Source organism: Cibotium barometz, chromosome 2 (genome assembly GCF_041138505.1).
Source record: "Cibotium barometz isolate CiBa-2024 chromosome 2, ASM4113850v1, whole genome shotgun sequence".
In the NCBI taxonomy this organism is placed as follows: Eukaryota; Viridiplantae; Streptophyta; class Polypodiopsida; order Cyatheales; family Cibotiaceae; genus Cibotium; species Cibotium barometz.
The window spans coordinates 73125192-73135932 of NC_141047.1; positions in this window are offsets into that span (position 1 = coordinate 73125192).

Consider the following 10741-nt stretch of genomic DNA (forward strand, 5'->3'; position numbering starts at 1 on the left):
TGTCCTCATTTCTGGAATCCCAAGCTCCTCATCAAGGCTCATCTCCGAGCCACTAGAATCTCCATCAACAAGAGAATGCCATGCAGAAATGTTAGGCATACCAAGGGGTTGAACCACTTTCTCTTTGCCTTTATGTGATGTACCAACCACATTTTCAGGACTGGTATTATGACGCAGCCTGCCACTCCATGGTCTATCAATAGAACCATTGGATGAGGACTCTCTTGGTCCACTCAATGACTGTGATTGCTAACTTGCATTCTGTGCAACCACATTTCCACTTACATCAGCCCCAAACAGCATCCTTTTCAACAGCATACCGGCTACTCATCTCATCAAATACAACATCCTTACTTACCCTCAATTCACGTGTAGCAGGATTAAGAAACAAGGGTAGTATATTATAAAAGTGTTACTTTCATCATTATTGATTTTTTTGCATAAAATGATGCATCAAAGATTTTTTTATTATAAAAGTGTTACTTTCATCATTATTGATTTTATGCATAAAATGATGCATAAAAGAATTTTCTTTATTATAAAAGTGTTACTTTCATCATTATTGATTTTTATGCATAAATAGATGCATAAAAGAATATTTTTTATTATAAAAGTATTACTTTCATCAAAATGAATTTTTAAGCATAAATAGATGCATAAAAGAATATTTTTTATTATAAAAGTGTTACTTTCATCATGATTGATTTTTATGCATAAAATGATGCATAAAAGAAATTTTTTATTCATAAAATGATGCATAAAAGATTTTTTTTTAATTATAAAAGTGTTACTTTCATCATTATTGACTTTATGCATAAAATGATGCATAAAAGAATTTTTTTTATTATAAAAGTGTTACTTTCATCATTATTGATTTTTATGCATAAATAGATGCATAAATTAATATTTTTTATTATAAAAGTATTACTTTCATCAAAATGGATTTTTATGCATAAATAGATGCATAAAAGAATATTTTTTTATATAAAAGAGTTACTTTCATCAAAATGGATTTTTATGCATAAATAGATGTATAAAAGAATATTTTTTTTATAAAAGTGTTACTTTCATCAAAATGGATTTTTATGCATAAATAGATGCATAAAATAATATTTTTTATTATAAAAGTGTTACTTTCATCAAAATCCCATGAATATGGATAAATGAATTAAGTAAATACTCTGTGTGAAATAAAATTTTACCGTTTCATATTCTCTAGGATGGTAATGAGAAAATTCAGAAAAACTATCGAAGTCGGAATTTTAGATAAATGACTAATTTATTCCTCATAGGAATTCATGTTTAGTTTTGAATTCAGTAAAGTAGTAATTGAATTATTACCTTCGAGAAAGATAGATCAGGGAGAACCTTTCCAGACTCAAACCCTAAATCAGACTATGACCAAGACATAACTCCTTTGTCAGTTTTAAGAATAGACGATGTGACCAGTTCAGTAATCTACACTCAAATCACCCACCAAATCTGAAACTAAGTTGAGACCTTTGATTTTGATCTCTGAGGATCAAGAATTCACAATTCGAGGAATTCTGCTTGGGAATCGAGACCTGTGATCTAGAAGTCTTGGGATACGGAATTAAGATATACTCATTGTATTCAAAAGAAAATCAAAACTGAAAACTTGCATAGAAACCCTGTTTTCTTAAAGGACTGTCTTACGCCAGAATGCTGGAGGGAGCATTTGGTATACGTGTGTTCTAAGGGAAGTTCGGTTGCAACAGCTGGCGGAGAGTGTTCAAAGGACGGCTCACGCGGCAAAAACCGGCCTAGGTCTTGACTAGCCTGGGTATGGTGTAAAATGGTGTGCTTCCGGTACAATGGGCGAGGGCCGAAGCGGTCCTCCCTGAGTGAAGTGCCATGACACCTAAGGGGGATCCCGGAGGGTTCTGACTAGGAGATGCACGGGCTCGCGGTGTCGAGGATACCCATGCATGTGTCATGGAAGATATATATGTATGATGATGAGAAACTTATTGTAATCTGTTAAACTTACTGGATCTCGTTGCTGACCTGCTGGTCTCAATGGAGAGTCCAGAGTGATACAAGGATTTATAACTTAAAGTTTAAAGAGAAGTGTGTGAGTATCTGTATTCTAAATCAAAGAAAGGCTTTCAATTATTGGTGGGTGAGTACATGTCTGGTTCTACTATTCCAGTAGTTGGGCGGTGGCTAACCCATGGGCCGAATGTAGGCTGGAATCAATAGAGTTTTAATAATAAAATTGATTAATAAGATTACATTCAGAACTCGAATAGTTAAATAATAATCTGAAGACTTCTCAAATGAATAGATCAACGGGCAACTGCGCTTAATTCAATTAGGAAAAAAGCGTTGATTCCTTCAAGTTAAGTCTGTTATAGTTTTCCTTCTATCTGGTTTATTCAGATGAGGGTTAGATCAGTCTGACTTCGCTAGAAAAAATCGTTAAGAAATTCAAAATGGTGGAATCGTCCTTGTTTTCGGGCATGGAAAATTTTCCCGGTTTCGGTTTTCTGAATGACCACCAGCTTAGTCTCGTGCCTCGACATTCGAGGGCGAGGACCGAGTGGGAAACCCTACCCCGCCCTTGAGGAAGATACTTCTGCTGCTACCATCTGAGAATCCGGTGTGCAGAGGGGGCAGTGGGATCTCATAGTTGGTATCAAAGCGCTATTGTAAATTTACGTAACAGCACAGCAAAAATTGCTTAAAAATTTTAAAGTAAATCTGGGAAATAATCTTTTCGCTTGTTAATATTATGTTGAAAGAATTTCAAAAATTGAAAACTCATAAATTGAATTGAAAATTTATAGATGGATACCCCAAATCTATCTGGCATTCCTGAACTCTCCCAGAGTCAGGATATGATAGCCTTTGCATTTGAGCACCTCATCAACTTTGTTTTATGACCCGAGTGAGCAGAGTGAGTCTCGCGCATCATTTTGAGAGTCTTTACTTTCCTGATCCTCTCGAAGCGACGTCAGTATATGTGGTTCTGCGGAGGACGATTATTAATGTCAGTACCAGTCAACGTCAGAGACTCAGGCAAAATATTTCCTTAGCCATGATTCTGATAAGGCTAGGACTTGTTCAGCATGTACAACTCTTTGATCATTCACCCAGGAACTTCAGAACTTCATGCCGAGTTTTTAGGCTTCTTAGCCACTTTATCCCTAGAGATAGAATTACAGCACCAATTTTTGTAATGAATCGTGTGTACCATGGCATCATGTGTACCATGGCATGTCTCCTTCGCAATTTTGCTTCTTTATGCGTATACAATTGAGGCAATGATTTTGGGAGCCGTGATGCTCTATGTATTATCGAAAACTTTTGATAATAAACGATGTTTTGCAAAAAAATTCCAAATTGTTTTCATGATTGTGAATATGGTTAATAAAATTATCAGAGTAAACCTTGTTTCATGATGTATAATGAAATAATTATCTGTTTAAAGAATAAATCGCAAGAATTAAATAATCATAAATCTGTTGTCAAAGTTAAGTTGACGAAAATCTCGTTTTGTCAGAGTCATGAGACGCGCGGCACGGGCAAGGCAACCGGATCTTCTAATCGATGACGAAGAGTTAGATCCGGATGTTTGAAAAGCCCTGCACAGATCCCAACCTGGTCCCTTTAAGGGTGAAGGGGAACAGTTAGGTGAAGTAGTGGAAAAGTGGTCGCCTAGAGGAATCACTGCGAGACTAACCATCCAGACCGAAATACCCAGACCTGGACCGAACTTAAAGCTTACCTCATAAAGAGGTTTTGTCCTCCGGGCTTCCTTGAAACTAAAATGAATGAGTTCTTAGAACTAAAGCAAGATAGCTGGACAATTGAAGAGTACCATCAAGCTTTTGCCCTTCTCCTCAAATATTCTCCACAATTGGATGAAGAGCAGTTGATGGCCAGGTTCATTCGATGAATGAACGAACCATTGGACACCTTAGTGAAGAATGCCAAACCTGTCTCAATGGCCGAAGCAGGAAGAATGGCAAAGGACTTTGCCAAAGCCTTTGTTGCTAACGTCCCGCCAAGCCTGCACCCTCTAACTTTAAAAGATTCCAAACCCTGGGAAGTACTTCCAACTTTCCTCCCCCAAAGAGGCAGCAAGGCCCAAATCAGAATCAGGATACTGGGAGATTCAGAAGTGAAGGAAGACCCTTCTCACAGAACACTTTCTTAGGAGTCCCACCTATTTCAAGTATTCAGAGGGATGAGCTCAGAATTGAGAACCGGTGTTTTGGATGCCAGGGTTTTGGTCACTAGCTGAAAGACTGCCGACTCCTACCATGTCAAGGGAACAGGGAAGTCAAGGACCGAGAGTGCAAAGACCAACCCCTTCCTATCAGTCAAATCAAGGTCCATCTCACCCAAATCAGGGAAATCCCAAGAGAACTCTAGCTCAGACATCTGCCTCTGTCTCCAGAGTAGCCTCAGACCTTCTTCCGAGAACTGGGGCAACGAAAGAGAAAGAGTTCCGCCTCAGACTGCAGTAGCTAGAGCAATCATAATTGCAGAAGTAGTGGAAGAGAAAAGAGGACAGATTTATGCTGCAATTGAAAACCAAGGGCCAAATCGCCAATTCTCCGTCATTCATACTCCAGCTAAGTATCAGGGTAAGCCTTTTAAGCTTTTGATTGATTCAGGCAGTACTCATTCTTTCATTTCCCCTGGATGCTTGTATAAGCTAGTCTTAGATCACAAATGAGGGAAACCTATGCAAGCTGAATTAGCAAGTGGGAAGATTCTTTTCACTCACCTTGAGACAGATCGTATTCAGTACAATTTAGATGGAAATTTAACTGACTGTCAGTTTAGAGTATTAGGCTGGAATCAGTAGAGTTTTAATAATAAAATTGTTTTAATAATAAAATTATTTTAATAATAAAATTATTTTAATAATAAGATTACGTTTAGAACTCGAATAGTTAAATAATAATATGAAGACTTCTCAAATGAATTAATCAACGGCTGTGCCTAATTAAATTAGGAAAAAAGCGTTGATTTCTTCAAGTTAAGTCTGTTATAGTTTCCCTTCTATCTGGTTTATTCAGATGAAGGTTAGATCAGTCTGACTTTGTTAGAAAAATTCGTTAAGAAGTTCAAAATGGTGGAATCGTCCCCGTTTTTCGGGCATGGGAAATTTTCCCGGTTTCGATTTTCGAAATGACCACCAGCTTAGTCTCATGCCCGAAAATTCGAGGGTGAGGCCCCAAGTGGGAAACCCTGCCCCGCGCTTGAGGAAGATACTTCCACTGCTACCATCCGGGAATCCGGTGCGTAGAGGGGGTAGTGGGATCTCACAAAATGTATTCACCTTCCCTAAAATGGCACAACAGCACACCATTAAGATCTAGTATCAATGCTCTGTGATTATTCTCCTCTGAAGCTGGTTTCTGGTTCAAATCCGGCTCTTCGCATGTTACCGCCGCCACAGGTAGCACTCAATCAATCACTATTTCTTCCACTTGCCTGACTACCTATTTTCTTTTCTTTTCTTTTTGTTTCTTTACTAGGCTGCTGTGACGACCCAGGGGCCAACAATGGCTTTAACATGTATTAGACCCCCTACTGACCAGTCAATTGCAATACGTAAGCATGGGGGCACCCACATTACTAGAACAAAGTATCCTGAAAACAAAGTTGTAGTACTTAGGCACTCATACACAAAATTGGAACTCATGGATAAAAACAACCCCCTACTGACCAATCAACTGCAATACATAAACATGAGGGCACCCACATCACTAGAACAAAGTATCCTGCAAACAAGTTGTATTACTTAGGCACTCATACACAAAATTGGAACTCATGGATTAAAAAATGACATTTTTTATTATATCATTAGTTTACAAAACATAGTTCCAATATAATTGAGAACTACAAAATACACCACCTCCATGAGGTGTGCAGCTACTAGGATGGACAAAAGAAAGACCTAGCCTTGTGACCTCACAGTTTCTTGCATGCGTGAGTTTTGCCAACTTTTACACTAGGTGATTTTGGTTTTTGGGATTTTGTTGTAACCTGTTGTGACCTTCCATTTCTTTGCAGGAGATGCTCGGCTCACCATGTGCTCACGACCCTTCTTCCTTGCAATCTGACCTACAAGGTGGCCCAAGGGAGAGTCATCTCCTACATTCACAATCTTTGGATCATACCCTTGACTTTCCAACTCCAGGACATCAGCAATTTGTTCATATGGGAAAAACGGTAGTGCGTCCTCTTGTAGGTGATCTAATTCATCCTGTACCTTTTCCTCCTCCAACTCTTGTGTCTCACTATAATTCAGGTCCTTTACCTTTTCCTCCTCCAACTCTTGTGTCTCACTATAATTCAAGTCCTGTATGTCACCTTTCTGCTCCAAATTTGACATGTCCTAAATAGGGTGTATGTCAACACTGACACTATCAGTAGCATTCTTCAAATTGGCCAAATCTATAGAAAAGCGGTTGTCTTCACCACCCTTATCCTGCATGTGCATATGACCCGATGTTACGTTGCTCTTTTTCCCACGTGAAAACATATTTTGGGCATTTGTTCGTCTTGATGAGCTGCATATCAACAGAGCTACAAAAATAGACAAACCAACTAGAAAACATAAGTGCAAACTGGAAAGCATTTGCTATCTAACATATGAGTCTAGGGAGTAGTTAACTGCACTAGCGTATGGGTACTATCTACATATGAGTGCTAACTAACATACCTACTCAAATACTAGTGAACATGTGATTGTTAACAAAACATACTTGAGTGCTAACTAGCATAGCTGACTGTTGACTAGCATGCTAATGAACAGGTGAGTGTTAACTAAACATATTTAAGTGCTAGCTAACATGGCTAGTTGTTGGCTAGCATGCTAGTGAACAAGTTATTGTTAAATAATATGTTGGAAATTGTTAACAAGCATCCTAGGGAGTGTTAACTAGCATACTGGGCATTGTTAACTATCATGCTTGTTAACAGGTGACTGTTAACAAGCATAGTAGGCATAGTGGGCATTGTTAACTAGCATACTGATAAGTGTTAACTAGCATACTAGGGACTATGAGAAATAGCATAGTGGGGACTATAAACTAGCATATTAGGCACTGTTAACTATTATGGTTGTTAATAGGTGACTATTAACAAGCATACTAGGCATTGTTAACTATCATGGTTGTTAATAGGTGACTATTAACAAGCATACTAGGCATTGTTAACTATCATGCTTGTTAACAGGTGACTATTAACAAGCACACTTGGCACTATTAACTAGCATACTGGTAAGTGTTAACTATCATGCTTGTTAACAGGTGACTATTAACAAGCACACTTGGCACTATTAACTAGCATACTGGTAAGTGTTAACTAGCATAATGTGGACTATAAATTAGCAGATAGGTGACTGTTGACTAGCATACTATTGAATAGGTGACATTCTAACTAGAAAATGTTGAGTGCTAATTAACATAGGTGACTGTTGACTAGCATGTTAGTGACTTTTGACTAGCATGTTAGTGACTGTTAACTAGCATACTGGATCCTATCAACTACCATGCATGTGAGTGTTAACTAGCAAATTGGTGAAAAATTATATACATGTAAAAGTGAAACAAAGGTCTTTACCTACTCTCCAAACCACACTCAAATGAGCACTACGTGAAATCACTAGGGAAATATACATCGATCCCTAAGAGTGCATAATGATGCAAAGCACATTGAGTGATATGTGTGCTTGCATGGAAGTACCACCAACAGCAGGGTTTCGTTGACATTGAAACCCTGCCCACACCTAGCACACTTTCCTACTATAGTAAGGTAGTCTATGGTGTGGGAGACCAGAGAAGGTGGAGATGGGAAGAGGCACACTTGTTGGCCCACTTCGACTCTACTAAGCATCTCTACAAGCAAAGCATGCCACATTTCTAGATCCTTGATTACATCAGCCTCCTGTAGGCTGTTGAAAATACAAGTGAATAGGGTGTGTACAGGAACAAGCCCTTGGTTAGAGGCTGTAAAAAGAGAATGTGTAAATGTGAAAGAACTTGTGAAAAGGTGAGAAGAATCTACTGGGAGAGAATTAAGGGTGGCATGAGAAGATTTAGGAAGTGTGGAGATATTCTGGGAGATATTCTGGGAAAAGTGAAGAGGTGGAGAGAATCAGGGAAAAGAGGTGGAGTGAATCAAGGAGAAATCAGTGGGATTTGATTCTTGGATGTAAGCTCTATAAATTGAGGCATTGCCCTAATGAGAATTTGCTGGTTTTTGATTATCCATGCCTACATTAATTTATTTGTTAATTACCCACTAATTACGTCTTAATTATTTGATAATCACTTTGTTAATGATGTTGATTCTAGTGTTTGATCCACCATAGCTCATCACAATGCTCTAATTTCAACATGGTATCAGAGCCATGCCTAGAATCCATCATTTTGTGAGCCCATTATCTTGCTAATTATTTTGCTAATTAGGATTAGTAGAAAATTATAATTTTCCCTCTTTTTTCAACTCACCTTTGTATCCCCAACCAGTGGAGGAGCTCCCTCTCTTTGCACACATAAAATTAGGCCAAACCCTTCTAGCACATGATAGGTATCTCATAGCTCTTTAAGCTCATCAAGAAAGAAGCGCAAACTGCTAACGGAGCTGGGAGAAATCGACGATTTAGCAAGCGCCATTTTTTGAAGGGGATTTGAGATCTCAACTTGCTCAGTTCAAATCACTCTAATTCCTCTTAGCCCAAGGTGTTTTCAAGCATGCCCTACAAGCTGGTAAAGACAGAATTCAATTTCATCAAATCTACAATGAGATCCAAGCTCTTCATCAAATCTGCAGGTGACTTTGGTAGGTGACTTTGGTAAAATAGAGATTAAGCTTTTAATATTTGGTCAAATCTTGTGTTTTTTGGCTTAATCCTCTACTAGACTCATTGCTATTGATGGCTTTGAAAGCATTTGAGCTCATTTGAAGTCTAAGGCACCAGATCTGGACTCCCCGCATACTCTGTTTTTTGCACACAAAACAGTGTATTAATTTACTAATCAGTGAATAATCCAATGCTAATCACTATATTTTGGTACAATTGAGGGTTCAAATTAACCATTAGGTATCTGATACAGATCCCTATATCTTCATATTGCAATTCGGAGTTGGTTTGATACTCCAACCATTCCGTACAAATTGGTTACCCTTGATTTAATGTAATTTCTGGTAAAATTGTGCTGATAAATTTGTGATAATCATCATTTTGCATGTAACCCTTGGTTAATGCTTGTAAATCTCACTCAAATTCAAGATTATTCACAGCCAGAGTTGCATTTGGGAATGTGCATAAGAATGAATGCTATACGCATTATGTATTGGGCACATTGCATCAGTGTAAATATGGGATCAGACACTGCCCTTGTCCAGAATAAGGCAAGAGGTAAGACCTCCCACATAAATTTGGGTTTGCATTGCGTAATGACACAAGATAAACATCAAAAACCCAAAGGAACTATCAGCAAAACATTGAAACATGTTGCTCACATGGAGCAAGAAGACCTGACGGACAAGCTCATGGCCCCAGCCATGAAAGAAGAAGAAAATCTCTTTCCAAGAAGAGGATCCACACCAAGAAGATCTAGAGGAAGACATGGACATAAGAAGAGAAGCTGCCCCAAGAAGACTGAAAGAAGAGACAGACGCGTGGAGAGAAGCTGCCACGACAAGAAGAAGACTGAAGAAAAGAGAAGATGTGAGGCTCCAAAGAGTGAGGAGCCATGTAAAAATCTCAGAGAGAGAGAGAGAGAGAGAGAGAGAGAGACCCACAACCCAATGTAACCTGCCCCAACAAAGTAAAACCTTCTCTGAGCCACCGATGATGTAGGCCACGTGGTAGATGTATGTGTGAGAATTTTAGTCAAGGTCGCGGGCACTTATAGTAGCCTTGGACATATAGAGAGAGAGAGTGTCAAGGACTATGCAGTTTAGGGACTCGAGGCACTGGTCGCGGGCTATCAAGTAAGAGAGAAACTTGATATAGGGTCCAGGTGTGCTAAGATAACTTGAGGGGAGGTGTAGACACTGGTCACTCGGACTATTAAGTAAGGGGAGGCAAACTTGGTATAGAGTCTAGGTGTACTAGGAGTATTCACTTGATGGGAGGTGTTGAAAATACAAGTGAATAGGGTGTGTGCGGGAACAAGCCCTTGGTTAGAGGATGTAAAAGAGAATGTGTAAATATGAAAGAACCTGTGAAAAGGTAAGAAGAGTCTACTGGGAGAGAATAAAGGGTAGCATGAGAAGATTTAGGAAGTATGGAGATATTCTGGGAGATATTCTGGGAAAAGTGAAGAGGTGGAGAGAATCAGGGAAAAGAGGTAGAGTGAATCAAGGAGAAATCAGTGGGATTTCATGCTTGGATGTAAGCTCTATAAATTGAGGCATTGCCCTAATGAGAATTTGCTCGTTTTTTATTATCCATGCCTACATTAATCTATTTGTTAATTATCCACTAATTATATCTTATTTATTTGCTAATCACTTTGTTAATGATGTTGATTCTAGTGTTTGATCCACCATAGCTCATCACAATGCTCTAATTTCAACATGGTATCAGAGCCATGTCTAGAATCCATCATTTTGTGAGCCCATTATCTTGCTAATTAGGATTAGTAGAAAATTATAATTTTTCCTCTTTTTTCAACTCACCTCTCTACCCCCAGCCAGTGGAGGAGCTCCCTCTCTTTGCACACATAAAATTAGGCCAAACCCT